Below are 27,309 nucleotides of genomic sequence, written 5' to 3' on the forward strand. Positions count from 1 at the left end.
TGTCTAAGGGATAGAAAGCAGAGAGTTGTGGTGAATGCTGTTTTTTGGACTGCAGGGAGGTATTCAGTGGTGTTCCCCGGGGATCAGTGCCAGGATAACTGCTGGTTATCCCCAGAGACCAGGTGAGGCCTCACAGTGTTGGCGGGAAACTCGAGCAGCAGAGCGGGGCTATAAAAGGCCCCAGAGACCAGGTAAGGCCTCACAGCGTCGGCTGGAAACTCGAGCGGCAGAGCGGGGCTATAATAGGCCCCAGAGACCAGGTAAGGCCTCACAGCATCGGCTGGAAACTCGAGCGGCAGAGCGGGGCTATAAAAGGCCCCAGAGACCAGGTAAGGCCTACCAGTCTCCGAACTCGGAGGGAAGGAGAGAGGTAAAAAGTAATCCAAGTGTGACGTCACCAGAAAGCGGGTAAGTGATTGGTTGGTAAGTATTTCTCTTTTTTAAGCTTAAACTCTGGTTTATAGTTTCTAAGGTGCGATATTCATCATCTAGACGGTGCAGAGTGTATTGAGAAATAATAAATTAAATTAATTACATAGAATGGGCGATCAGGTGATGTGTTGCTGCTGCAATATGTGGGAGCTGGTGGACACCATTGATGCTCACGGTGATCACATTTGCAGTAAGTGTTGGCTGCTCGAGGAATTCCGGCTCCGTGTTGAAGAGCTGGAGCCCGAGCTTCAAACACTGAGACACATCAGGGAGGGGGAGAGTTACCTGGACCCTGTGTATCAGGAGGTAGTCACACCAATTAGATTAATTAATTCAGATGTAGTCCGTAGCCAGGGTCAGGATGGTGTGACTAGAAGTGAGGCAGGTACGGGGATACAGGAGGTAGTGTTGGAGGAGCCGCAGCCCTTGCTCTTGTCCAACAGGTTTGAGGCTCTTACACCGTGAGGATGGGAACAGGGACTGCAGGGAGGATGAGCAACCTGGCCACAGCACCGTGGAGCGGGGGGCCATTCAAGTGGGGGGAGTTAAAAGAAATGTTGTAGTGGTAGGGGATAGTATCGTTAGGGGGATAGATAGAGTTGTTTGCAGCCGAGAGCGAGAGTCCCGAAGGCTGTGTTGCCTGCCCGGTGCCAGGGTTAAGGACATTTCCTCTGGACTGGAGAGAAACTTGGAGGGGGAGGATCCAGTTGTCATGGTCCATGTTGGTACCAACGACATAGATAGGACAAGGAAGGAGGTTCTGCTGAGGGAGTTTGAGCAGCTAGGGGCCAAATTAAAAAGCAGAACCACAAGGGTAATAATCTCTGGATTACTACCTGAGCCACGTGCAAATTTGGCTAGGTTAAATAAAATTAGAGAGTTAAATGTGTGGCTCAAAGAATGGTGTGGGAGAAATGGGTTTTGCTTCCTGGGACACTGGCGTCAGTACTGGGACAGGAGAGAGCTGTTCCGTTGGGACGGACTTCACTTGGCCAGTGCTGGGACTAGAATCCTGGCGAATCGAATAACTAGGGCTGTAGAGAGGGCTTTAAACTAATTAGTGGGGGGGAAGTTTTAAGAGCGCGAAAAATAAAAATGACAGCGGAGAAGGCAATAGAGCAAGGTAGCAGTGGGGGAATTAAAAACCAGAGCGTGTCAGGAAGGGACAGAATATATAATGATAAAGGTAAAGTAGTAAAAGGGGTAAAAGCAGGAATAAATTGCCAGAAAACATATTTGAAAGTTCTTTATGTGAATGCATGCAGCATTCGTAACAAAATTGACGAGTTGACGGTGCAAATAACTACACATGGGTATGATCTGGTGGCCATTACGGAAACATGGCTGCAAGATAATCATGACTGGGAACTAAACATACAAGGGTATTTGACAATTAGGAAGGACAGACAGGAAGGAAAGGGAGGTGGGGTTGCTATGTTAATCAAGGATGGAATCACTGCAATAGTCAGAAATGATATTGGGTCAAAGGATCAGGCTAGTGAAACAGTTTGGGTGGAGATAAGGAATAATAAGGGGAAAAAGTCACTAGTGGGCGTAGTCTATAGGCCTCCTAACAGTTGCAACTCTGTTGGTCGGAGTATAAGTCGGGAAATAGTTGGGGCTTGTAATAAGGGAACAGCTATAATCATGGAATAACAACAGAAAATGCTGGAAAAACTCAGCAGGTCAGGCAACATCCGTGGAGAGAAATTTGAGTTGACATTTCGGGTCGAACCCTTCTTCAAAACTAGAAAGAAAAGAAAATAGATCGAAGGCAGGGCTATAATCATGGGGGATTTTAACTTTCATATTGACTGGACTAATCAAATTGGGCATGGCAGCATTGAGGAAGAGTTCATAGAGTGTATTAGGGACGGGTTCCTTGAGCAGTATGTAACTGAACAAACCAGGGGGCAGGCAATCTTAGATCTGGTCCTGTGTAATGAGACAGGATTAATAAAAAATGTCCCAGTAAAGGATCCCCTTGGAATGAGTGACCATAATATGGTTGAATTCCAAATTCAGTTTGAGGGTGAGAGAGTTGGATCTCAAACCAGCATACTAAGCTTAAATAAAGGAGACTATGAAGGTATGAGAGTAGAATTGACTAAAGTGGACTGGGAAAACAGATTAAAGTGTAAGACGGTACAAGAGCAGTGGTCGACATTCAAGGAGATATTTCACATCTTTCAAGATAAATATATTCCACTGAGGAAAAAGGGGAGTAAAAGAAAAGACAGCCATCCGTGGCTTAGTAAAGTAATAAAGGATAGTATTCGACTGAAAACAAGGGCATATAAATTAGCCAAATCTAGTGGGAGGATAGAAGATTGGGAAGCATTTAAAAGCCAGCAAACAATAACTAAAAGATTAATTAAGAAAGGGAAGATAGATTATGAAAGTAAACTAGCAAAAAATATACAGCTATATAAAAAGAAAAAGGGTGGCTAAAGTGAACGTTGGTCCCTTAGAGGATGGGACCGGGAAAGTAGTGGTGGGGAACATGGAGTTGGCAAAGACGCTGAACAAATATTTCGTATCAGTCTTTACAGTAGAGGACACTAAAAATATCCCAACACTGGACAAACTGGGGGCAATTGGGGGGGTGGAGGAGCTAAGCACGATTAAAATCACTAAGGAGATGGTACTCAGTAAAATAATGGGACTTCAGGCGGATAAATTCCCCGGACCTGATGGCCTACATCCTAGGGTCTTGAGAGAAGTGGCGGTAGGGATTGTGGATGCATTGGTGATCATTTTCCAGAACTCCCTGGACTCAGGAAAGGTCCCGGCAGATTGGAAAACTGCTAATGTAACACCCTTATTTAAGAAGGGAAGTAGACAAAAAGCTGGAAACTATAGACCAGTTAGCCTAACATCTGTGGTTGGCAAAATGTTGGAGTCCATTATTAAGGAAACAGTAACAGAGCATTTGGATAAACATAATTTAATAGGACAGAGTCAGCATGGTTTTACGAAGGGGAAGTCATGTTTGACAAATTTGCTCGAATTCTTTGAGGATGTAACATACAGGGTGGAAAAAGGGGAACCAGTGGATGTAGTGTATTTGGACTTCCAAAAGGCATTTGACAAGGTTCCACACACAAGATTACTGATCAAGATAAAAAATCACGGGATTGGGGGTAATATACTGGCATGGGTGGAAGATTGGCTATCTAACAGAAAACAAAGAGTTGGGATAAATAGTTCATTCTGGGGCTGGCAATCAGTAACTAGTGGTGTTCCGCAGGGGTCAGTGCTGGGACCCCAACCCTTTACGATCTATATTAACGATTTGGAGGAAGGGACCGAGTGCAACATATCCAAGTTTGCTGACGATACAAAGATGGGAGGGAAAGCAGTGAGTGAAGAGGACATAAAAAACCTGCAAAAGGACATAGACAGGCTAAGTGAGTGGGCAGAGATTTGGAAGATGCAATATAATGTTGGAAAGTGTGAGGTTATGCACTTTGGCAGAAAAAATCAAAGAACAAGTTATTATCTAAATGGAGAGAAACTGCAAAGTGCTACAGTACAAAGGGATCTGGGGGTCCTGGTGCATGAAACACAAAAGGTTAGTATGCAGGTGCAGCAGGTGATCAGGAAGGCCAATGGAATCTTGGCTTTTATTGCAAGGGGGATGGAGTATAAAAACAGGGAAATCTTGCTGCAGGTATACAGGGTATTGGTGAGGCCACACCTGGAATACTGCGTGCAGTTTTGGCTTCCATATTTAAGAAAAGATATACTTGCTCTCGAGGCGGTTCAGAGAAGGTTCACTCGGTTGATTCCAGAGATGAGGGGGTTGACGTATGAGGAAAGGTTGAGTAGGTTGGGACTCTACTCATTGGAGTTCAGAAGAATGAGAGGCGATCTTATCGAAACATATAAGATTGTGAGGGGGCTTGATCGGGTGGATGCGGTGAGGATGTTTCCACTGATGGGTGAGACTAGAACTAGGGGGCATAATCTTAGAATAGGGGGCTGCCCTTTCAAAACTGAGATGAGGAGAAACTTCTTCACTCAGAGGGTAGTAAATCTATGGAATTTGCTACCCCAGAGAGCTGTGGAAGCTGCAACATTAAATCAATTTAAAATGGAGATAGACATTTTCCTAGCAGATAAGGGAATTAGGGGTTACGGGGAGAGGGCAGGGAAGTGGACGTGAGTCTAGATTCAGATCAGCCATGATCCTATTGAATGGCGGAGCAGGCCCGAGGGGCCGTATGGCCTACTCCTGCTCCTATTTCTTATGTTCTTATGATATATATTCATGACCTGGATTTGGATAAAGGGCACAATTTTGAAATTTGCAGCTGACTCAACTTGGAAGTGTTTAAAACAGTGAAGAAGTTAGTAATGGACTTCAAGAGGATGTAGACAGGCTGGTGGATTGGACGGACACATGGCAGATGAATTACAACAAAGAAAAGTGTGAGGTTATACAGTTTGGGAGGAAGAATGAGAAGAGACAATGCAAGCGAAATGGTACAATTTTGAAACTGTGCACGAACACTGACCTGGGGGGATGTTTGTGCACAAATCTTTGGTGGCAAGACAGGTTAACAAAGCAATTGTAGTTAATAAAGCCAATTGGATCCTGGGCTTTATAAATAGGCGTAGAGTACAAAAGCCAAGAATCGATGGTAAACCTATATAAGACACGAGTTTGGCCTCAGCTGAAGTATTGTGTCAATTCTGGGCACCACACTAGGAAGGGCGTGAAGGCTTTGGAGAAGAGACTTGCTGGAATGGTTTCAGGGATGAGGGATTACAGTTACTTGGAGAGACTGGAGAAGCTGGGATTGTTCTCCTTCGAGCAGAGAAGGTTAAGAGGAGATTTGATCGAGGTGTTCTAAAATGAAGAATTGTTTAGATCGAGTAAATAGAACAACTTGTATTTATATAGCACCTTTAACGTAGTGTAACGTCCCAAGGTGCTTCGCAGGAGCCGCATAAGAATATATTGGGGCAGATGACCAAAAGCTTGGTCAAAGAGTTTGGTTTTCAGGAGCGTTTTAAACAGGCCATGAAAATGTAAACACAGCGCTCGGGTTCATTTCTGGAGAGATCGAATTGCAAAGCAGCGAAGTTATGTTCAACATGTAGATTCTGTTTGATCCTTGGTTAGACCACACTTGGTGCACTCTGTACAGTTCTAGTCTCCATATTATGAAAAGGATAGAGAGACACTGGAGAAGGTGAAACAAAGATTGACGAGAATGATACCAGAACTGAGAGGTTCTAAGTATCCAGAATGACTGACCGTGCTGGGGCTCTTTTCTCTAGAAAAGTGAAGTCCGATGGGTTATTTATTAGAGATCTGTATAATTATGAAGTGGTTTGATCGGGTAGATGACAAAGATGTTGCCACTTGTGGGGAATCCAAAACTGGGGGTCAAAAACATAAGATAGTCACTAATAAATCCAATAAGGAGCTCAGGAGAAACCTCTTCACCCAGAAAGTAGTCAGAATGTAGAGCTTGCTGGTACATGGCGTAGTTGAGGTGAATCGCAGAGTGCCTTTAAGGGGAAGCTGGATAAGTACGAGGTAGAAAGGTATGGACGGATATGATGATAGGGTGAGGTAAAGTAAGGTGGGTGGAGGCTCGTGTGGAACATAAACACTGGCATGGACCTGTTGGGCTGGATGGACTGTTCTGTGCTGTATATACTATAATTCTACGGTGAATTCTGAATAGGCACGGTACAGCACTCGAAACAATCTTCAGCAAGGGGCTGAGGGTCAAAACTCTGACCTTCCACCCCATCCGATCTGAAGGTCTTGTGTAAAATGAATGTGGGGAGTTCAAACACAGTCCTTGGTGAGAGGTCAGATTTATACCACACTAGGCTGTAAATCGGCAGACTGGCTGTTACGTGCCGATGAAGTGCCTTCAAAATCCTGTTTAAAACCTCTCCGTCACTGATCTCAATCCACCTACAACCTTAACCCGTTCTCTGCTGCTCAGTCTGTTTGTGTCTCTACGAGCGTGTGTTTCTGTGTCCCACTATACATGTGTTTTTATATGTGGGTATGTCTGTGTAGGTGTTTCTCCATGTGTCTCTTGTACTGATGTGTGTGTCTATAAACAGAACCCTACCTAATGAAAATATATCAATCTGAGGCTTGAACTTTTCAATTGAGCTCCAGCATGAACAGCTTTTTTGGGGAAAGTTCCAGATTTCTACTACCCTTTGTGTGAAGAAGTGCTTCCTGACATCACACCTGAACAGCCTAGCTTTAACTTTAAGCTTTTGCCCCTTGTTCTGGACACTCCCACCAGATGAAATAGTATCTCTCGATCATCATAAAACCTCAGTGATCGCATCCTTAATTTTCTATATTCAAGTTTATAAATTCAGGAACAGAAATGGTATGGAGCGGGGAGGGGAGCAGAGTAACAGTGGTAATGTCTAGGTAATGAAGAGGGAGCTCAGAATTTTACCTGCCTTTGAGGGCTCAATGCTGACACTCTATAAAGTGGAGGTAGGAACAGGAGTCGGCTATTCAGCCCCTCGAGCCTGTTCCCCCATTCAGTGAGATCATGGCTGATCTATCATAACTCCATCCACCTGCCTTGGCTCTGTATCCTTTCTCGACCCTTGCCTGGCAAAAATCTATTGATCTCGGAATTAAATTATTAATTACGCGAGCATCTACTGCTTTTTGTGGGAGAGTTCCATACTTCTACCACCCTTTGCGTGAAGAAGTGTTTCCAAACTTCTCTCCTGAATGGCCTGGCTTTGATTTTGAGATTATGTCCCCTTGACCTAGACTCCTCAACCAGTGGAAATAGTTTCTCTCTCTCTACCTTGACAATTCCTTTTAACATCCTAAAATCCTCAATCAAATGAAATCGCCCCTTAACCTTCTATATTCCATGGACTACAAGCCCAGTTTATGTAATCTCTCCTCACACAATCCTGGCACTCCCTCCCTAACAGCACTGTGGGAGTACCTTCACCACATGGACTGCAGCGGTTCAAGAAGGCGGCTCACCAATATCTTTTCGAGGACAATTAGGGATGGACAATAAATGCTGGCCTTGCCAGCGATGCCCACATCCCAGAAATGAATAAAATAAATAATTTAACCTTTGGTACCCTGGTAACATTCTGGTCGATCTGTGCTGCACTCTCTCCAAGGCCAGTATATCCTTCCTGAGGTGCGGTGCCCAGAACTGAATGCAATTCTGCAGATGGGGTCTTTCCAGAGCTCTCTACAGCTGAAGTACCAACATTCCATTAGCCTCTTTAATTATTATTGTACCCGTCCACGAGCTTTTACTGATTTAAGTACTTGGACCCCTAAATCTCGCCAGTAAGAGGTGTGGGGTGTGTGTATTTTCTGTTTAAATTGGTGCATTTGATTTAATTTGATTCTGGTATTTAACAGCAACAAACAACTCCTGTAAACCCTCAGCAACTGAATCTCTATTTGGAATAGTTCACCAGTCCCGGCGACTGATCCAACTCTCCCTACGTATCTCTCTGCCCCACTATCCTTCCCCGGTGGGTTCAGATGTTGCAGACCGAAACAGTGAAAGATCCAGTGATTGTTTCCCACCAGCCCGAGCACTCCATGTTCTCACTGAATGAAACCTTCCTTCACGGGAAGCAGGCTCTGTTTGATTGTTTAGGTCCCGTAACCCCTGACCCTGTATTACTGCTGTCAGAATAATGGGCTGTACTCAGAAATAAAACTTACTGCATTGATCACAGCTTCACACCCATGTCTTGTTTCTCTTTAGGGTCAATGTGCTGGAGGACAAGGTGTCTGGGGATGAAATGAGACTGGGAGAAGATTTGGGAATCGCAGGAAATGGGAAGAGGAAACTGGCACAGGGAATCTCTCCAAGTGTCCAATAACACATTCAGAAAGGTACTGAGATAAGATGGCTGTTCCAGAGCGTCAGCACTCTGACCGTTTGGGGTTCAAGCTGTTTAACTTGAAACGGTGCCTTCAGGCAGATTGGAAATTGACATCTATTGCATCAGACCCACAGATCGTTTGATGGGACAGTGTAGAGGGAGATTTACACTCAGTCTAACCTGTCCATCCTCTATCTTGTTTTTTCTCTAGCTACCTCATTTAATCTCTCTCTCTCTCTCTCTCTCTCTCTTTGCCTCAACTCACTCTCGTCTCTTTCTTTCTCAATGGCTCTATCTCTCCTCACCTCGTTTTCTCTCTCTCATACACCTTTGCTCTGTCTCTCCTCTCTCTATCTCTCTCATTTCTCTCTGCCTCGCTGTGTCTCACGCTTTCTGCCTTTCTCTTCTCTCCCTCGGTCCCTACTTCTGCCTCACTCTCAGTCCCCCTCTCTCTGCATGTATCGACTGTTGTATCCTGAAAAGTGGACCTGGTGTTGTGCCAGGTCGACACTTAACCCTTTCCCCCTCAGAGCGGACTAAGTGATATACAAAGTCGACGCTTAGCTTTGGTGCAGATGACAGACTTCGAGTGAAGGATGGTTCAAAACGGTCTTTGTTCACAGGCCTGGGGAGAACCTTCTGAGACCCCTCTCAGATCCGACTCCACCGATTCCCTAGCAACAATTACAGTTATACAAAAACAAACCCCTGCCCTAGGGGCGGGGATAAAGCTTATCAGCATATACAGAGTTATAGCTAAACGGCAATTATAAACTGTGACATTTCATCTTCTTGCCGCCAACAAATCCCACATTTCAGTTTATCAGTTTGTCCCATCACCTCCTGTGACTGTGGGCCTCATCTTAATTGCTCAACAACCATCCATTTGTCCATAGCCAGGTGGTTTTGCTTGTTACATGTTGTCTTAAGATAACAGTCCTCGTTAAGGTGTGCAAAGCACAGACTTTCGGCCTCGTCTCGGGTTACCTCTGCAAAGCAAGCACATTCTGATTAGTCCCACCATACTTTGAAGAATGGAACCCTGTTGTGATTTACAACAAACAAATTCTTAGGTGCGTTATCTTGCATATGTGTTGCCTGGCCTGGCCAAATAGACCTCCTCCCCAATCTTCCCGTGAGTTGTTCTGCAGTTTAATCTCTCAGGATTTGAAGTCACTTAATCATGTTTTAAAACTTAGCTGGGTAAATGCAATATACAGACCTCTATATCGTTTAACTCAGGATGGGGATTAACCCATTATCTCCACCTTGTACATTGGTGCTGCATTATACATATTCTAACATAAAAACTAAATTATAAATATTCTAACATAAAAACTAAGGTATAATAGTAATTTGGCTACTTCAGTCCCCCCTTATGGACCATTGGTCATTTTGACCCAATACAGCCAATATGCTGCAGTTTAAGATTGTTTGCTAAGAGTACCGTCGCCCTAGTGGTACCAAGCCAGGGTGTCTAATACTCATACTTCCGCAATCCTAAACGCAGTCTTCATAATGATTCTACTCACGCCCTACCCCTTGCTTGTTGGTGGTTAGCAACAGTGTTTCTTTCTCTTCTTCCTTCGTTATTCATTTGGTTATGGCCTGTGCGAGGTTGTGGTTCTTTCGCCATCGGCAATATCCACAAAGTTAGAACAAAGGGATCATTAATACGGCGCCTTGCACAACTACCAGCACGTGTGACATGATCCTGATCCAGGGGTGTATATCGACATTTAGCCCCCAGTTCCAGATCTTATTGTACCAAGGAGTTTCCGCTAATGTTGTACCAATGTCTTTTTGTTGTTTCTTTAAGTCTTCCTCTATTTTATGATAATATAATTTAAAATTTCCTTTGTTTCCTGCCGTAATTTCTTCCAAGCCTCCTCTTCCTCTAACTTAGGAATTGCCTTGGGCTCTGGTATGACATAAGCTTCAACCTCTTTATTAAGTACCATAGCATCAAGTGACCATGTTTTCGTTTCCTGTGGTCTTGGTGGGTGTATATATTGATGTCCTATCTGTGTAGATATCTTTGGATCAAAACAAAAGTTTGGCTGGGGAATGGGACAAATCATATCTTGATATTCATATTTCTGTTCAGTTGTGGTGACACAAAATGTCCCGTTGTTCCTTGGTGCTACCCTTGTCCGGTGTATTCCCCTTGGGTGTACCTCAATGGTGCAATTGGTGGTTTTTGTGAACCCGCACTCGGATGTGTCTCCCTTAGTGGGGGGGGTGTGTGCACGCCCATGTCCTTCCCTTGTGGTGGCACCCGTCCATTACCACCCCCCTTAAGGTTCCATTCTTCTGTTTATTCTCTTCATCCCCGTCCCAAAGTGCCTTGGTAGGGACATCATGATATTTAACCCAACTTTCCCTTTGTATCTCTCCTATGTTAATCACGTCGTATAGGGGCTGTCCCTCTTCTGGGAGTTGTGGGATGGCCAGTACAAAGCCAATCACCTTAGTCCATGGGGTCAGACAATTGCCTGCCCGGTATACTTGTCCCATTTTACGCCCCTTACATAGGCTTTCATTTGCGTCAATCAAGGGTTCCAGATCCTCATTAGTAATCCAGACAGAGATCTGTCCATTATTTATTTGCCTCATGTTATGTTGAGCATTTGACAATAGCCATGAGCCATACATGGCACATACTAGTTCCTTATGGGTTTGGCGAGAAGCATTGTCAAGTCGATCAATAATTGTATTGATTGTTTCTGCATGGGGGGCTACTACCTCTTCCACCCCCAACAATTGCATTATTGTTTGTTTTCCTGCCAGTGCCAATTGCTGGCTATTTCCAGTGGTTTGTTTTAGTAGCCTTTTTTATTTTTGGTTGTAGTTCCTCTACTCCTTCGTTTACTCCTTCTATGTCCAAGCTATTAACTGTTGCTAACCCGGCCGCACACCCTGCTCCAGCCATTTCCAGTGCTCCCCTTTTCTTGCGTCTTTGTAAGAGAGATTTTCCCTGTGGACCCTCTAATTGTTTTACCCACAGGGAGTTCCATATTTGTTTTGTATGATTGTTACACATCGCGGGCATCTCTAGAGTACTCCTATTAATGGCAACCTTAATAGTTCTATGTGTTACACTAAAGTACACCTCATCTTGTGTTTTCCTTGTTATTAAATCCCCGGGTGCCCCTTTTTCCATTGGTGGGCCAGTTAGTGGAGTGAGGGTATTTTTATGCTTGTTGCTTTTCCTTTGTAACCCTATCCCCTCCGTCCTTTCCCTGATTTCCATCTGTAATATTTGTCCTCGCCGGGATCCCTTTTTGCGTTCCGCATTATAACATCCTATCATTCCCCTTTGTCTTTGACCTATTTTGGGCCAATTTAGTGGATTCGAACTCTGTCCCAAATATGGGAGCCCTGTGTAATTTGGTGTAATCTCAACTGCTTTATTGAATCCGGATCCTGTATCTACGAAATATCCCTTTCCTACTCAAAACTTTGGAGTTATTTGAACATTGTCCTTAGTACATAGGCACTCTATTTTAATCCCTTTGCCCTCCGTGACCCAGACAAACAAAGTCCCGTTAGCTGTACTTTCGTATTCACAATAATCACAGTACACAGTCATATCGCATCCGTTTCCCGAAGCCGCCCCCCATTCTAATGGTGGCGTATTGTTGGTGGGCATCTTGATTCAATTCTGGATGATGATTATGTTTCAAGTCGGGTCGATACCAAAGAGCATCAGAAGTCCCATTACAGATTCAGGGCGTATATTTAAGCATAAACTCCCGAGTTGCTCGCGCCTCCCACTAGACCCAGCGCTTATACTTAGGCATAGAATCCCGATGAGAGCGCGATTGATGCTCCACTTCATTTTTCTATGCATTTATCGTTCCTGTAAAGATAAATAAAGGGGCCAGTCGTCACCAGCCAATTAGAACGGATAAGAATGGCATAATTCTATCACTTCAAACTGCTGTACGTCTGGTTCATTTCTTGGTCTGTGGCTCTGTTTCCAGATATACTTGAAGATGCAAACCACGACGTATAATATTAACATCCCGCACAGCCCTAGCATTAATATATGTAGAAACTGCCCTTCCCATTCTTTATACCTTCTAGCAAACTCCTCACTCTCCTCAAAAGGCGCCATCTCTGGTTTACTCATTGTTTTTGTTATATATTTTTAACTGAGTCCAGTGCTTCCACCGTCCTTTACCTGTTCCGGACTCATCTATACAAGCGCATGTGTCACTGTTCATTCATACTTAGTAAGGTCCTGACCATCTGGGTGCTAGCCCTGGTTTGGCTGGTATTATTTTTGCCATCACCTTGCTACCTACAGCTGGGACCTCCTTCTGGTCGTCCTGTGCATCCTGTTCTGGATCCTGTATAATCTGTTGGTCTTTGGCCTCATGTCTGAGAGCGTGTAATTGCGTACACAATTGTTTAATAAATCTGCTAATTCTATCCTTCAGGGGCCCTACATCCCCACCCCCGGTAGCGACTCCTTCCGGCAGTGTCATTGCTCGTCCGCTCATTAGTTCGAAAGGTGTCAGCCCCGTGGTTCTATTCGGAGTTGCTCTAAGTCTCATCAGTATACTCGGGAGTAACTCTGCCCATCCCTTCCCCGTGTCTTCTATTGCTTTAGCTAAGGATAATTTCAAAGTCCGGTTCATCCTTTCCACCATCCCTGAACTCTGAGGGTGATATGGTATGTGGAACCTTTGTCTGATACTTAATAATGCGCATGTTTCCTTTATAACATTTCCTGTAAAGTGTGTTCCCTGGTCTGAATCAATCTGCAGCGGGACCCCCCATCATGGTACAACCTCCTCTGCCATTATTCGTGCTACGGTTGTTGCTGTGCAATCTCTAGTGGTGAAAGCTTCAACCCATCTAGTAAATTGATCTATTATTACCAAACAGTACATTTTCCCCATTGATTTCGGTAGAGGTCCAGTAAAGTCTATCTGCAACTTCTCCCATGGGCCTCTTGGTCTCGGCTGATGTCTCCACTTTACCTCGACGGGTTTCCCTATGTTATACTGCGCACATATGGGGCAGTGTCTACAGAATCTGTCCACAGCTTGTTTCATTCCGGGCCACCACCAGCATCGCTGGAGGTTGTTTAACATATTGGATATACCTGTGTGTTGCCTACCATGGTACATTTTCATTAATTCCTGTTGTATACAGCCTGGTGCATATATCTGCTGCTCTTTCCTCCATATTCCCCCCGCCCTTTCTCCTTGTCCCCCTCGTTCCCATAGCTGTTTCTCCTCCTGGGATACTTCCTTATGTAATTTGGATATATCTATATCTTCTGGCAATGCAGTTATAGCAGCTATGTCTATCTGTGTTTCTGGTTCTGTGCTTCTCTTGTTTGCTGCTGCAACCTGTTGCTCTACCAATTTTCTGTCTGCACGATCGGCGGCTCTGTTTCCCTTTCTGTGGGGGAGTTCCTCCTCTGGTGGGCTTTTACCTTCACTACAGCTGTTTCAGTGGGTAACCCTGAGGCAGCTACCAATTCCTTTACTAATTCCTCATGCTGTATGGGTTTGCCACCTGAGGCAATATACCCCCTTCTACTCCAAGCTGCCATATAATCATGTACATAACAACTATCGGTATAGATATTCACCCGTTTCCCTGCTGCCAATTTTAATGCTTCTGTCAACGCTGTTAACTCAGCAACCTGTGCTGAACTACCCCCTGGTAATCTTCCTTCCCTCTGGACGATGCCATCTCTGGTCACCATGGCCCGACCTGTTCGTAGTGTTCCGTTAACATATTTACGGGACCCGTCCACATATAGCTCTAGGTCTGCCTGTGTCAAAGGCAATTCCCTGATCCTGTCTACATATTCTGATTCTTCTTCACTGGTGCAATAGTGTTCCTCTCCTTCCATTCCCATCATAGCTGCGGGGTTCTGGCTCATATCTCTAACTATCTGTATGGATTTATCTTTAGGTAACAGGACAGCCTCCCAAGCAGCCTTCCGGCCGTTTGAGACGGTTTTTAATCGTCCGGTGTTTAACAATTCCACTAGGGTGTGTTATGTATGTAACACAATATCCCCTGTCATTACTACAGGTTCACTCACTTTGTGCACGGTGGGCAGTCAATCAATCGCAGCAACGCATCTTGGCATACCGGCTACTATCGGGGATCTCCGTGTCGAATAGTAGGCTACAGGTCTCATGTAATCCCCATGCTTTTGTGCTACCACTGCACTGTACTGTCCCCCGTGATTGTGGCAGAAGATATGATATGGCCTCCCCATATCAAGTAATCCTCAGGCTGGTGCGGCAGTCAGTGCCTGTTTTAATTTAGTGAAGGCTTCCGCCTGTAACTCTGTCCATTCAATGGGTTCGTCTGGAGCTTTTCCCCCTTTGGTCAATTCACAGAGAGGTGCAGCTAGTTGTGAGAATCCTTCAATAAAATTTCTGCTATAATTAAATAGTCCCATTACTTGTCACACTCCCCTTGTATTCACAGGTTTGGGCATATCGTTTATAGCCCACTTTCGATCCCCTGCCATGGCTCTCTTGCCCATGCTGATGTTATATCCCAGATAGGTTACCTCTGATTTCCCTACTTGAGCTTTGGTGGGGTTTACATTGGGGAAACACTGTGTGTATGTAGATAAACCTGTATAATCCCCTTTTAACTGCTGTATTCCCCTCCCCCTGCAAGACAGTTGCAAGCTGAGAGGAATAAGGCACGTTTAGACTTGCCTGCTGCTGAGAGAAGGAAAACCAATCGGGTTCCAGCAAGTGACCAATCCGTGAGTCATCACAGGTTCGCGGGCTTCACGAATTCAGTACTGTATTGTGAGAGTTGGAGTAAAGACCTATTTCTTGTAGCTCGCTGTGTTGCCTATTTGTTTACGCGGGAGACCGTAGTCCCCCACAACTTTAAAGCCTGCATCCCGAAGAGCTTTCAGAATTTTAGACAAGGCTTTAACATGCCCCTGAGTGCTTGTGGAAGCTATCAGTAGATCGTCGACATACTGCAACACAGTGCTGCCGTCCTCCTCTAACTCTACTTCCTCCAGGGCCTTGGCCATGTGTCGGTGGAATATAGCTGGACTATTATGGAACCCTTGAGCGACCCTCGTCCAAGTATATTGTTTCCCATCTAGTGTGAAAGCAAATTTCTCTTGCGATTCTTTGTCCAATGGTATGGACCAGAATCCGTTCACAATGTCTAATACTGTAAAAATTTTGTGTTCAGGCTTTAGTTCATTAAAAATTGTAGCAGGGCTTGCTACTATCGGGCATTCCTTTGGGGTTACCTTATTTAGTTCTGTGTAATCTATTGTCAGTCGAAATGATGCATCTGGTTTCCTTACTGGCCATATCGGGGAATTAGTTTCAGATATAGTTTCTCGTAAGATTCCCTGTTTGGTTAATTCCAACACTGTCCCGTACTGCTGCTTTGGCTCCCTCCTTTAAAGGATATTGTTTGTGGGCGATGCATTGGTCCTGGTATGTTCACCAGAGGGGTTTGGACTAGTCCACAATCTTGTTTGTGTTACCCACACCCCAATATACTCTCTGCATGGGATTGTCCACGGTCCCTTCTTACCCCATTCTTGGTCTATAATCTTCGTTGCCCCTGCCCGATCTGCTTTGTTTCCCGGGGCTGCCTGTTTGTTTGACTTATAATCTGGTGGCCAGTACACTTCATTTGCTTTAGGGTCGACTAAAGCTCCTACTTCTCGCAGTATGTCTATCCCTAGGATTGTTCCTTCAGTATTCTCGCATACCCACAACTGTGCAGGTATTATTATACATCCAATTTCTAGTAAAACTGTTTCGCTCTTATGAGCCCTGATTTTTCGTCCACCGATTCCTGTTACATTAATTGAAAGTTTTGTTCGGGGCAACTCCTCTGCGGCAGCTATCTTAAACTTTTGCATGTTATCCACTTCTGTTGCGCACCTAATTAAGTCTTCATAGTTGTCAATGAGATTGTGGCTCCTGTGTCTATTAACATTTTGCACTGCCGGCCCCCTACCAATGCGTTAACAAACATCCTTGGATCCCCCTCCCCATTCTCCCGGAGGGCCGCTACCTTTCATTTAATATTCAACTTCTTCATTATGTCTCTCATTTGCCTCACAGTGCATGTGTCACCACCTTCCCCATCCTCTGAATCATACCCATGTCGCTTCTCACTTCGGGTATTTTTCCAGTTACTATATTCCTTAAGCTCCCTTTCTTCCCTATCCCTTTGTCGCGGTCTATCCCTATCTCTGTCTCTATCCCTTTCCTCCTGTTCCTCTCTTTCTTCCCTCATCCATCTTTTAAAATCCTCTCTTCCCCCGTCTCCTCCTGGCTGTCCTCTTTGGGGTCCCCCCCTTTGGTTTGGCCCCTGGCTTTCCATTCCTCTCCCTTTCTTCCAGCAGTCTATTCTCTTATGTCCTGGCTTGTTACAATTCTAGCAAATTAGTTTTGTATCCGATGCTGATCTGGCAGCCCTTCTCTGCTTCTGTTTGTATTCTTTAACGAAATGTCCCTCCTCTCCGCAAGCATAACAGCTCGCTATCCCCACTGTTTCCTCCTGTTCCCCGAACTCCTCTGCGGCAGCTATCTTAAACTTTTGCATGTGATCCACTTCTGTCGCCCACCTAATTAAGTCTTCATAGTTGTTCATTGTAACAACTCCTAATCGTATGGCTGCCTGATGTGCGGGACCCAGTCCGGCTTTAAATTATTGCAGGAAACATTGGTTCTCTGTGGTGGGGTTTCAGATGCCGGAACATCCCACAAACCTTTCCCATTTCCGTTTACTATAGTCTACGGCAGATTCCCCCTTCTCCTGAGCTATATTGGTTATGGCTGCCCAATTTACCGGGGCCTGTCCCATAACCTCTTCTACTGCTCGCTTGAATAACTCGTAGTTTTGGTCTAACTGTTGCGGGGTGAGATTACACTCCAGGCACCAAGTTCCGTCCCTGAAATTCACGGGCAATTGGTCCCAACGATCATCCGAAACTTTTGCTCGCACCAACTGGTTTACATCTTTATTGTGTAAACTATGACTGATCCTCAATTCCCTCATCTTTTGCCAAAATGGGTAGTTATTCCCCCGATGTTGCAGCTGGGGTAATTTATTCACCAGCATTTGTTTCTCTAAGGGTTTGAAGGGCTGGTAGGTAGTTCGAATTATCTGGGGTCTTGCCGGAACTGCAGGGACCGCTGGAATTTCCAGGTTGTCTCCTACCACGGGGATCATGGCGGTACCGGGAATCTCTGGGTGTCCTGGGATTACTTCAGCTTTTACCGGGGCCACTTTTACCGTGCGGTCCAGCGGATTATAGGGTGGTGGGAAATTATTTTCTTCTGGCCAAGGCAGTGGCTCCAGCCAGTCCCTTTCCTTACTATCTCCTGCTGATTTCTCTCCTAACCCACCCCCATCTATATTACCTTTTCCCAGTAGGTTTGGGTATAGGGACGTACTGCTGGAACTGGCTGCCGCCACCAGATGTCCCTCTCCTCCTGGTTTGGGAGTTGTAACTTCTTTCTCTTCCCTTTCTCCCTTTTCCTTCTGTTTCAACTCATTACATAGTTTCTGGTAACCAGCTAAAACTACCATTCCCCCTTTCCCCTCTTTATCTTTGGATTGTCCTCTCTGCCAAGCTCTTTGGCTCTCTGCACTATCTTCAGGATCCCATCCTTTTTCATATTTTCGATAAATGTTCGATTCTTGTCCGCTAAATAGCGGGTGACAGAGCCGGGATCTCCCCAAGGGGACAGTCCCTTCTCCTGTATCTCTGCATTCACTTTAGGCATTCTATATAGCTTCCGACTTACTTCTCAATGGTTCTTATATTACCCTATCACTCACTCACACACACTTATTTTGCACACACTCACTCATCACGGGGTCACGATCCTGTGGTGTTTCGTTCCCTACACCTACTTGGTCCTGGCCGTCACGTGGGACTACGTCCTCTTAATTCGGGCTCAGGCTAGGCGTTTAGGATAGACAACCACCCTTGTCCGTGTTGGTCACCCCATGACTCCCAAGGATCCACTATTCGTAGGAGTTACCGCCCACTTAACCACCTCTTTACCCTAGACGCCTTGCCATCTTAACGGCTCTGAGGATTTGGTTTGCCGCCTCCCGGCTTCCTCGTAGGTCATTATAGCCCACTTATCTGCCTCTTTATCCTAGAGGCCTTGCCGTCTTAACGGCTCTGAGGATTCGCCGCCTCCTGGCTCACCAGACCGCACCCCCTTTCTCGAGTCTGTCTCTAATTTAGTTCTTTTATTCACAGCTTTACCAGATCTCACAGTACGTTCTGAGCTTTCTAATTTATGGGTGGTAATTTAAAATGTACTCGCCCTTCTTAGCTCGTCGTTCCTGTGGACCGGTCAGAGTCTGTTATCCTGTTCGTGACGCCAATTGTTGTATCCTGAAAAGTGGACCTGGTGTTGTGCCAGGTCAACACTTAACCCTTTCCCCCTCAGAGCGGACTAAGTGATATACAAAGTCGATGCTTAGCTTTGGTACAGATGACAGACTTCGAGTGAAGGATGGTTCAAAATGCTCTTTATTCACAGGCCTGGGGAGAACCTTCTGAGACCCCTCTCAGATTCAACTCCACCGATTCCTTAGCAACAATCACAGTTATACAAAAATCAAACCCCCTCCCTAGGGGCAGGGATAAAGCTTATCAGCATATACAGAGTTACAGCTAAATGGCTATTATAAACCGTGACATTTCATCATCTTGCCGCCCACAAATCCCACATTTCTGTTATCGGTTGGTCCCGTCACCTCCTGCGACTGTGGGGCCTCATCTTAATTGCTCTACAACCATCCATTTGCCCGTAGCCAGGTGGTTTTGCTTGTTACATGTTGTCTTAAGATAACAGCCCTCGTTAAGGCGTGCAAAGCACAGACTTTGGCCTCATCTCGGGTTACCTCTGCAAAGCAAGCACACTCTGATTAGTCCCACCATGCTTTGAAGAATGGAACCCTATTGTGATTTACAGCAAACGAATTCTTAGATGCGTTATCTCGCATATGTGTTGTCTCACCTGGCCAGACATCCTCCTCAATCTTCCCATGAGTTGTCCTGCAGTTTAATCTCTCAGCACTTGAAGTCACTTAATTATGTTTTAAAACTTAGCTGGGTAAATGCAATATACAGTCCTCTATATCGTTTAACTCAGGGTAGGGATTAACCCATTATCTCCACCTTGTACATTGGTGCTGCATTATACATATTCTAACATTAAAAATAAATTATATATATTCTAACATACAAACTAAGGTACTGCCTACCACTCGGAAAAAGACCCGTTTATTCCAACAGTTTGCTTTCTGTCAGCCAACCAGTTCTCTATCCAAGTCAATACCTTGCCCCCAATCCCATGTGCCTTAACTTTACACGCTAATCTCTTATGCAGGACCTTATCGAAAGCCTTCTGAAAGTCCAAATACACCACATCCACTGGTTCTCCCTTATCTATCCTCAAAAAATTCCAGTAGATTCGTCAAGCACGATTTACCTTTTGTAAATCAATGTTGACTTTGTCCGATCCTGTCACTGTTTTCCAAGTGCTCTGCTATTACATCATTTATAATGGACTCTAGCATTTCCCCCACTACCGATGTCAGGCATACCGGTCTGTGATTCCCCATTTTCTCTCAGCACCTTTTTTGAATAGTGGGGTAACATTAGCTACCCTCCAATCCATGGGTACTGTTCCAGATTCCGTCGAATGCTGGAAGATGATCAGCAGTGCATCTATTATTTCTGGGGCCACTTCCTTAAGTACCCTAGGATGTAGATTAGGGTTGCAAAGGGGTGGAAAGTTTCCGGTAAATTTCCGGAAATTTTCCACGGGAAGTTTAGCTTGGGAATTTTGCCCAAAAAAGCACATGCTAGCACAATATTGTTTTTTTTGTATTTTTTTTTCCACAGGTCCTCTCTTAAAATTACTAACAGAGATGGAATCTTAATTATTAAGGAATTTCTTAATCAATATATGTTTATCTTACTTGGCTTGTTTTAATAATTACAACTTTTGTGTATGACTGTGAACAAATGTGTCCTGATTGGTTGGATGAGTGGATGAGCGATTAGCTCCCTCTATTTGTAATATTTGCATATCGAATTGTGATTGGCCTGCAGGCATCTGTAAGACTGCTATAGTTTTTTTAAGATCCAGGTTAGGGGTCCTGAGGGAAGTCATTTTGTTTTCTGCTGATGTTGTGATGATGCAGTAAGTAAATCAGACTTTATACCAAATAAACCAGTTACTTGTTGAACTCTGTTGCCCTTCAATTTAAAATATACAAAATAATACACTATTGGTGATGTAGGGTCGTGTGTGTACAAGTCATGCTTCCATCACATGGAGCATCAGCAAAAATGTACTCACCCTGTTGCAAAAGAATGCCACAAAGATGCAGCAGCATTTATCCAAATGCAACAACTTCACTCAAAGCTCACAGCAGTCAGCCCAGAGTTCCTCTGCTTCCATTCAAGAAGATGATGGTTCTCATTCTGTATCAGGCTCCTTATCATCAGCAACTCCTGGCCCACTTGGAAGGTTCTTTGATACAATGGATAACCATAGCCAGAAGAATGCAGATGAGTGCCTTGCTGGAGCTGTATATGCAACAGGCTCACCCCTCATGCTCACAGCCAATGTGTACTGGAAGAGATTTTTCAATGTTATTCGCCCTGCATACTGTCCTCCCACCAGACATGCTTTGTCTACTTATTTGCTGGAGGCTGAGTATAACAGAGTCCAAGGAAAGCTCAAAGAAACGATAGCGATGGCAGACCGAGGTGCAGTTATCTCAGATGGGTGGTCAAATGTACGAGGGGAGGGCATCATAAACTACATCGTCTCCACTCCTCTCCCAGTGTTCTTCAAGAGCACAGACACGAAGGACAACAGACACACAGGCACATACATTGCTGATGAGCTGAAAGCGGTCATCAACGATCTTGGATCACAAAAGGTCTTTGCAGTAGTGACTGACAATGCTGCGAATATGAAGGCTGCTTGGGCTCAAGTGGAGGAGGCCTACCCTCATATTACGTCTATTGGGTGCACAGCTCATGGGCTTAACCTGCTCCTCAAGGACATCATGGGTTTGAGAACCATGGAAGCACTGTACAAGAGAGCCAAGCAAGTTGTTAAGTATGTCAGGGGAAAACAGGTAGTTGCAACAACCTACAACTCCAAGCAAATGACAAAGAACAAGAACACCACACTGAAGCTGCCCAACAACACTAGATGGGGTGGTGTTGTCATAATGTACAACAGCCGTCTGGAGGGTAAGGAGTCGCTGCAAGAAATGGCAATATCTCAGTCTGGGGATATGGAAACCACCATCAAGAAAATACTGCTGGATGATGTGTTTTGGGAGAGAGTGGTTAGCAGCCTTAAACTTCTCTCACCAGTAGCATCTGCAATTGCTCAGATTGAAGGAGATGACGCTGTCTTGTCAGATGTTCTCAGGCTTTTTACTGATTTAAAAGAACAAATCAGCATTGCCCTACCCACATCCCTGCTGCTCACAGCAGAGGAGAAGGCAATTGTTCAATTCATACAGACGCGTCAAGAATTTTGTGTCAAGCCGATTCATGCTGCAGCATACATGCTGGACCCAAAGCATGTTGGGAGACCAGTACTTTCTGGAGAACAGATCAACAGCGCTTAGTGTGATTTCTACCCTCTCACACCATCTCAATCTGGATGTGGGCAAAGTTCTGGGAAGTCTGGCAAAGTTCTCTACCAAGCAAGGTCTTTGGAATGGGGATGGGATATGGGAATCATGCAAGCATATCTGTGCACATACCTGGTGGAACGGACTTTGTGCATCTGAGGCCCTGTCACCAATTGCATCGGTGATACTCCAAATCCCACCATCAGCGGCCTCTGAACGAAACTGGTCACTTTTTGGGAATACGCATACAAAGGTGCGCAACAGGCTGACTAACAAGAGAGTGGAGAAACTGGTGGCTATCCGGGCGCACCTACAACTTATTGAGCCAGATACAGAAGTGTCCACCATACAGCTAGACACTGACACAGAGGAGGAAATGGACACGTCAGACCCAGAGTCAGAGAATCAGGAGGAGCAATGAGGAGTAGAAGACTCAGAAGACTCAAAGGGACAAAATAAGGACAAATTACAGGCTAAATAAGCTGACGCTTTTTATTTTATTTTAGATGGGTCTTTTTTGTGGGGGTTCAAAATTATAACCTAAATAAAGTTTTGAAAGCCTGTTTTTATTTGTATGGAACAGTATGTCTATTTTGACGACAAAGATAATATAAGGGTCAGAGACAAAAACCATCAGTGTGCAAAAAAACTCAAAATTCCCATAAATTCCCATGGAAAGTTTCCTCTTTTAAAAATTCCCAGAATTTTGCAACCCTAATGTAGATTATCAGGCCCTGGGGATTTATCGGCCTTCAATCCTATCAATTTCCCTAACACCATTTCCCTACAAATACTGATTTCTTTCAGTTCCTCCCTATCATCAGACCCTATGTTCCCCGACATCTCTCGGAGGTTATTTGTGTCTTCCTTTGTGAAGACAGAACCAAAATATGTATTTAATTGGTCTGCTATTTCTTTGTTCCCCATTATTAATTCCCTTGATTCTGATTGCATGGGACCTACACTTGACTTCACCAATCTTTTTCTCTTCACATATCTATAAAAGCTTTTACAGTCAGTTTTTATGTTCCCTGCAAGTTTACTCTCGTATTCTATTGTCCCCTTCTTAATTAATCCCTTTGTCCTCCTTTGTTGAATCCTAAACTGCTCCCAATCCTCAGGTTTACTGCTTTTTCTGGCCAATTTATATGTCCTCCTTGTATCTTATGCTATCCCTAATTTCCCTTGTTAGCCACGGTTGAGTCACCTTTTTTTGTTTTATTTTTTATGCCAAACTGGGATGAACAAATTCTGTAGTTCACCCATGCGGTCTTTGAATGTTTGCCATTGCCTATCCACCGTCAACCCTTTGAGTGACATTCCCCAATCAATCCTACCCAACTCGCACCTCAGACCTTCGTAGTTTCCATTATTTAAATTGAGGACCCTTGTTTCTGAGTCAACGACTTCATTCTCCATCTTAATGAAGAATTCTATCATATTATGATCGCTCCCACCCAAGGGGCCTCGTACAACAAGATTGCTAATTAATCCTTTCTCGTTACATAATACCCAGTCTAAGATGGCCTGATCTCTGGTTGGTTCCTCGACATATTGGTCCAGGAAACCATCCCGTAAACACTCCAGGAATTCCTCCTCCACAGTATTGTTACTAATTTGGTTAGCCCAATCTATATGTAGATTAAAGTCACCCATGATGACTGCTGTGCCCTTATTGCACGCTTCTCTAATTTCCCTTTTAATACCATCCACAACCTCCACATTACTGTATGGAGGTCTATATACCACTCCCACTAACGTTTTCTGCCCCTTGGTATTTCTCAGCTCTACCCATACAGATTCCACATCATCAGAGCAAATATCCTTCCTTACAATTGTGTTAATCCCTTCTTTAACCAGCAATGCTACCCCACCTCCCTTTCCGTTTTGCCTATCTTTCCTGAATATTAAATACTCCTGGATGTTGAGTTCCCAGCATTGGCCACCCTGGAGCCATGTTTTTGTAATCCCAATCAAATCATATTCGTTTACCTCTATTTGCACAACTAATTCATCCACCTTATGATGAAACACACTCACTGACATAGTGTGTACATCATAACCCACCGCCAGAGACACACTGTGAACTGTAATACACTTCTACTGACCTCAGGAATATTAACACTCTGACAGAGACCCCAGGTTAATATTATCACACTCACTGCGACACTCTGTCCTTATGTTTATACTGCCAAATGCTGACAGTAATCAATAACACACTCCCACAAAGCCTTGGCTCATATTTACAATGAGAGGGAGAGAAAACCTCGTACATATTAACACAGTCCCGGTATAAATATTAACTGAATCACAGAATGCCTGGCATAAAATAAAACATTACCAAAGACAGTCTTTGTGCAATAAAATTCTGCTACAAATCCACAATAAATATTAACACACGTTTAGAGACACATTGTTCATAGTGACTCTGTCATGGATTTCCTGTGGGAAAATCTTGTTCACTCTCTCTACTTTCCCCTCATTCTCTCTCACTTATTCTATTTGCAGTATGTACTGGAGCTGACACTGAGACACACACGGGCTATACAGTGCCAGACAGGAGTGAAGCGTTCCCTTTTACCCGCTGTGTGCTGTCCATGTACTGGAGCTGACACTGAGACACACACGGGCTATACAGAGCCAGACGGGAGTGAAGCATTCCCTTTTACCCGCTGTGTGCTGTACATGTACAGGAGCTGACACTGAGACACACACGGGCTATACAGTGCCAGACGGGAGTGAAGCGTTCCTTTACCTGCTGTGTGCTGTACATGTACAGGAGCTGACACTGAGACACACATGGGCCATATAGTACCAGATAGGAGTGAATTGTTCCTTCTACAAGCTGTGTACTGTATATCACAGAGTCAGAGAGTCCATCGGCACAGAAGGAGGCCATTCGGCCCATCAAGTCCATGCCGACTCGCTGTAGAGCAATCCAGTCAGTCCAATTGCCCCACTCTATCCCTGCAGCCCTGCAAGTTTATTTCCCTCAAGTGCTTATCCAACCTCCCTTTGAAAACATTGAGTGTCTCCGCTTCCACCACTTCCGTCGGCACTAAACTCCAGTTCAACACCACTCACTGTAAGAAGATTTTTCCTCACATTCCCCCCTGTATCAAGTCTGTGTCCCCTAGTCCTTGTACCATCAACCAGTGAGAACAGCCTTTCCCCGTCTAGCCTTTCCAAACCCGTCATAATCTTGTACACCTTGTACATCTCTATCAAATCACCACAAGGGAAGATGTTACCATGTGTGGCGAGTCCAAAACTAGAGGTGATCAGTGATATCTGCTCCTGCTATTGCCTGAAGACAGCTGATTGACAGCGCAGCCCCCAATCGGGGCCCGGCGCAGCGACCCACACCCCACCCATTTTCGCAGTCGGAGGCGGGGTCGCTGCGCAGGGCCCCGATTGGTGGCTGCGGGTTTGAATCCCGCGTCCGTTAAACCGCCTCAGCGGCAGTGACGTCATGTAACCCGGCAACGCGGGCTTTGTGACATCAGCAGCCCAGCAATGGGGGCCCTCCCTGCCCCTGGTGCCAGGTTACTGAGGTCAGATTTGTACCACACTGGGCCGTAAATCGGTAGACTGCCTGTTCCGTGCCGAGCAAGTGCCTTCAAAAGCCTCTTAAACCCTTTCTCTCCGTCACTGCTTTCAATCCACCTACAACCTTAACCCGTGTGTGTGTGTTTCACCGTGTCTGTCTCTCAATATACAGACACACAAAACCCTGCCTATCAATCTGAGTCTTGAATTTTTCCAGCTCCAGCTTCAACAGCTTTTTGGGGAGAGAATTCCCGATTTCTACTCCCCCCTTTGTGGGAGGAAGTACTTCCTGACATCACACTTGATCGGCCTAGCTTTAATTTTAAGGTTTTGCCCCTTGTTCTGGACTCTCCCACCAGATGAAATAGTATTTCTTGATCATCTTAAATACCTCAGTGATATCACCCTTAATTTTCTATATTCAAGGAAGTAAAAGGCTAGTCTATGACACCTGTCCTCCTCATTTAAACCTTTCAGCCCGGGTATCATTGTGGTGAATCTGTGCCGAACCCCCGCCAAAGCTAATACATCATTCTTGAGGTACGAGGTCCAGAATGCAATGGGTTCTTCCCTTGCATGTTTTAGTACACTCGGATGTAATTCATCCAGTTCTGATGATTTATCATCTCTAAGTTTTACTGGTTTATAAATTCAGGAACAGAAATGCTATGGAGTGGGATGGGGGACAGAGTAATTGGCAATGTAGAGGGAGCTCTGTATTGTACCTGCCCTTGCAGTGCTCGATGCTCCAGGGTGGATAAAAGGGAACCAGTAGATGTAATGTATTTGGATTTCCAGAAGGCATTCGATAAAGAACCGCATAAAAGGTTACTACACAAGATAAGAGCTCATGGTGTTGGGGGTACAGGAAACTTTTTTTTATCTGGGACCGACGTGGTGCCGGTTTATCAAAAATTCCGGATAACTGAGTGCTATAGTAAAAGATACGGAGAGCTGAGAGCTCCGTATAAAGCAACAAACCCTGTTGCTTAGCAACAGGTGCAGAACAATGGCCACAAGTTCCAAGCATCTCTGTAGCTTAGCAACAGCTGCAGCCACACCCAATTGCACAGCAACAGATCGAGGAAGGCAAGTAATATGAAGTAAAACTTACCTGAACCACCTACTGAATTTTGCCGGTTAACCGAGATTTCCGGTTATTTAGGTGCCGGTAAATAGAAAGTTTCCTGTAATATATTAGATTGGATAGGGGATTGGCTAACGAACAGAAAATAGAGAGTCGGAATAAATGGGTCATTTTCAGGTTGGCAAACTGTAACTAGTGGGGTGCCACAGGGATCAGTGCTGGGGCCTCAACTATTTACAATCTATTAATGACTTGGATGTACTGTAGCCAAATTTGCTGACAATACAAAGATAGGTGGGAAAGCAAGTTGTGAGGAGTACACAGAGTCTGCAAAGGGATATAGATAGGTTAAGTGAGTGGGCAAAAATTTGGCAGCTGGAGTATAATGTGAGAAAATGTGAGATTCACTTGGTAGGAAGAGTAAAAGAGCAAAATCTTATTTAAGTGGAGAGACTATAGAATGCTGCGGTACAGAGGGATCTGGGAGTCCTCGTCCATGAAACACAAAAAGTTACCATGTAGGTACAGCAAGTAATTAGGAAGGCAAATGGAATATTGGCCTTTATTGCAGGGGGATGGAGTATAAAAGTAGGGAAGTCTTGCTGCAGCTGTACAGGGCATTGGTGAGACCACACCTGGAGTACTGCGAACAGTTTGGGTCACCTTATTTAAGGAAGGATATACTTGCATTG

General features: G+C 44.8%; 1 long non-coding RNA gene across 1 annotated transcript in view; it reads left to right on the forward strand.

Annotated features, from left to right (window-relative positions):
• Positions 1-8,044: 8,044 nt before the first annotated feature.
• LOC147094981 (uncharacterized) overlaps positions 8,045-27,309 on the forward strand; it is a 34,416-nt gene continuing 15,151 nt past the window's right edge. The window contains exon 1 of the long non-coding RNA XR_015074766.1: positions 8,045-8,317. This is a non-coding gene — a long non-coding RNA (uncharacterized LOC147094981). The remainder of the gene's footprint in view (positions 8,318-27,309) is intronic.

Source organism: Somniosus microcephalus, unplaced genomic scaffold (genome assembly GCF_052327205.1).
Source record: "Somniosus microcephalus isolate GS21.2 unplaced genomic scaffold, FLI_Smic_1.0 unresolved_chr1, whole genome shotgun sequence".
Lineage (NCBI taxonomy): Eukaryota > Metazoa > Chordata > Chondrichthyes > Squaliformes > Somniosidae > Somniosus > Somniosus microcephalus.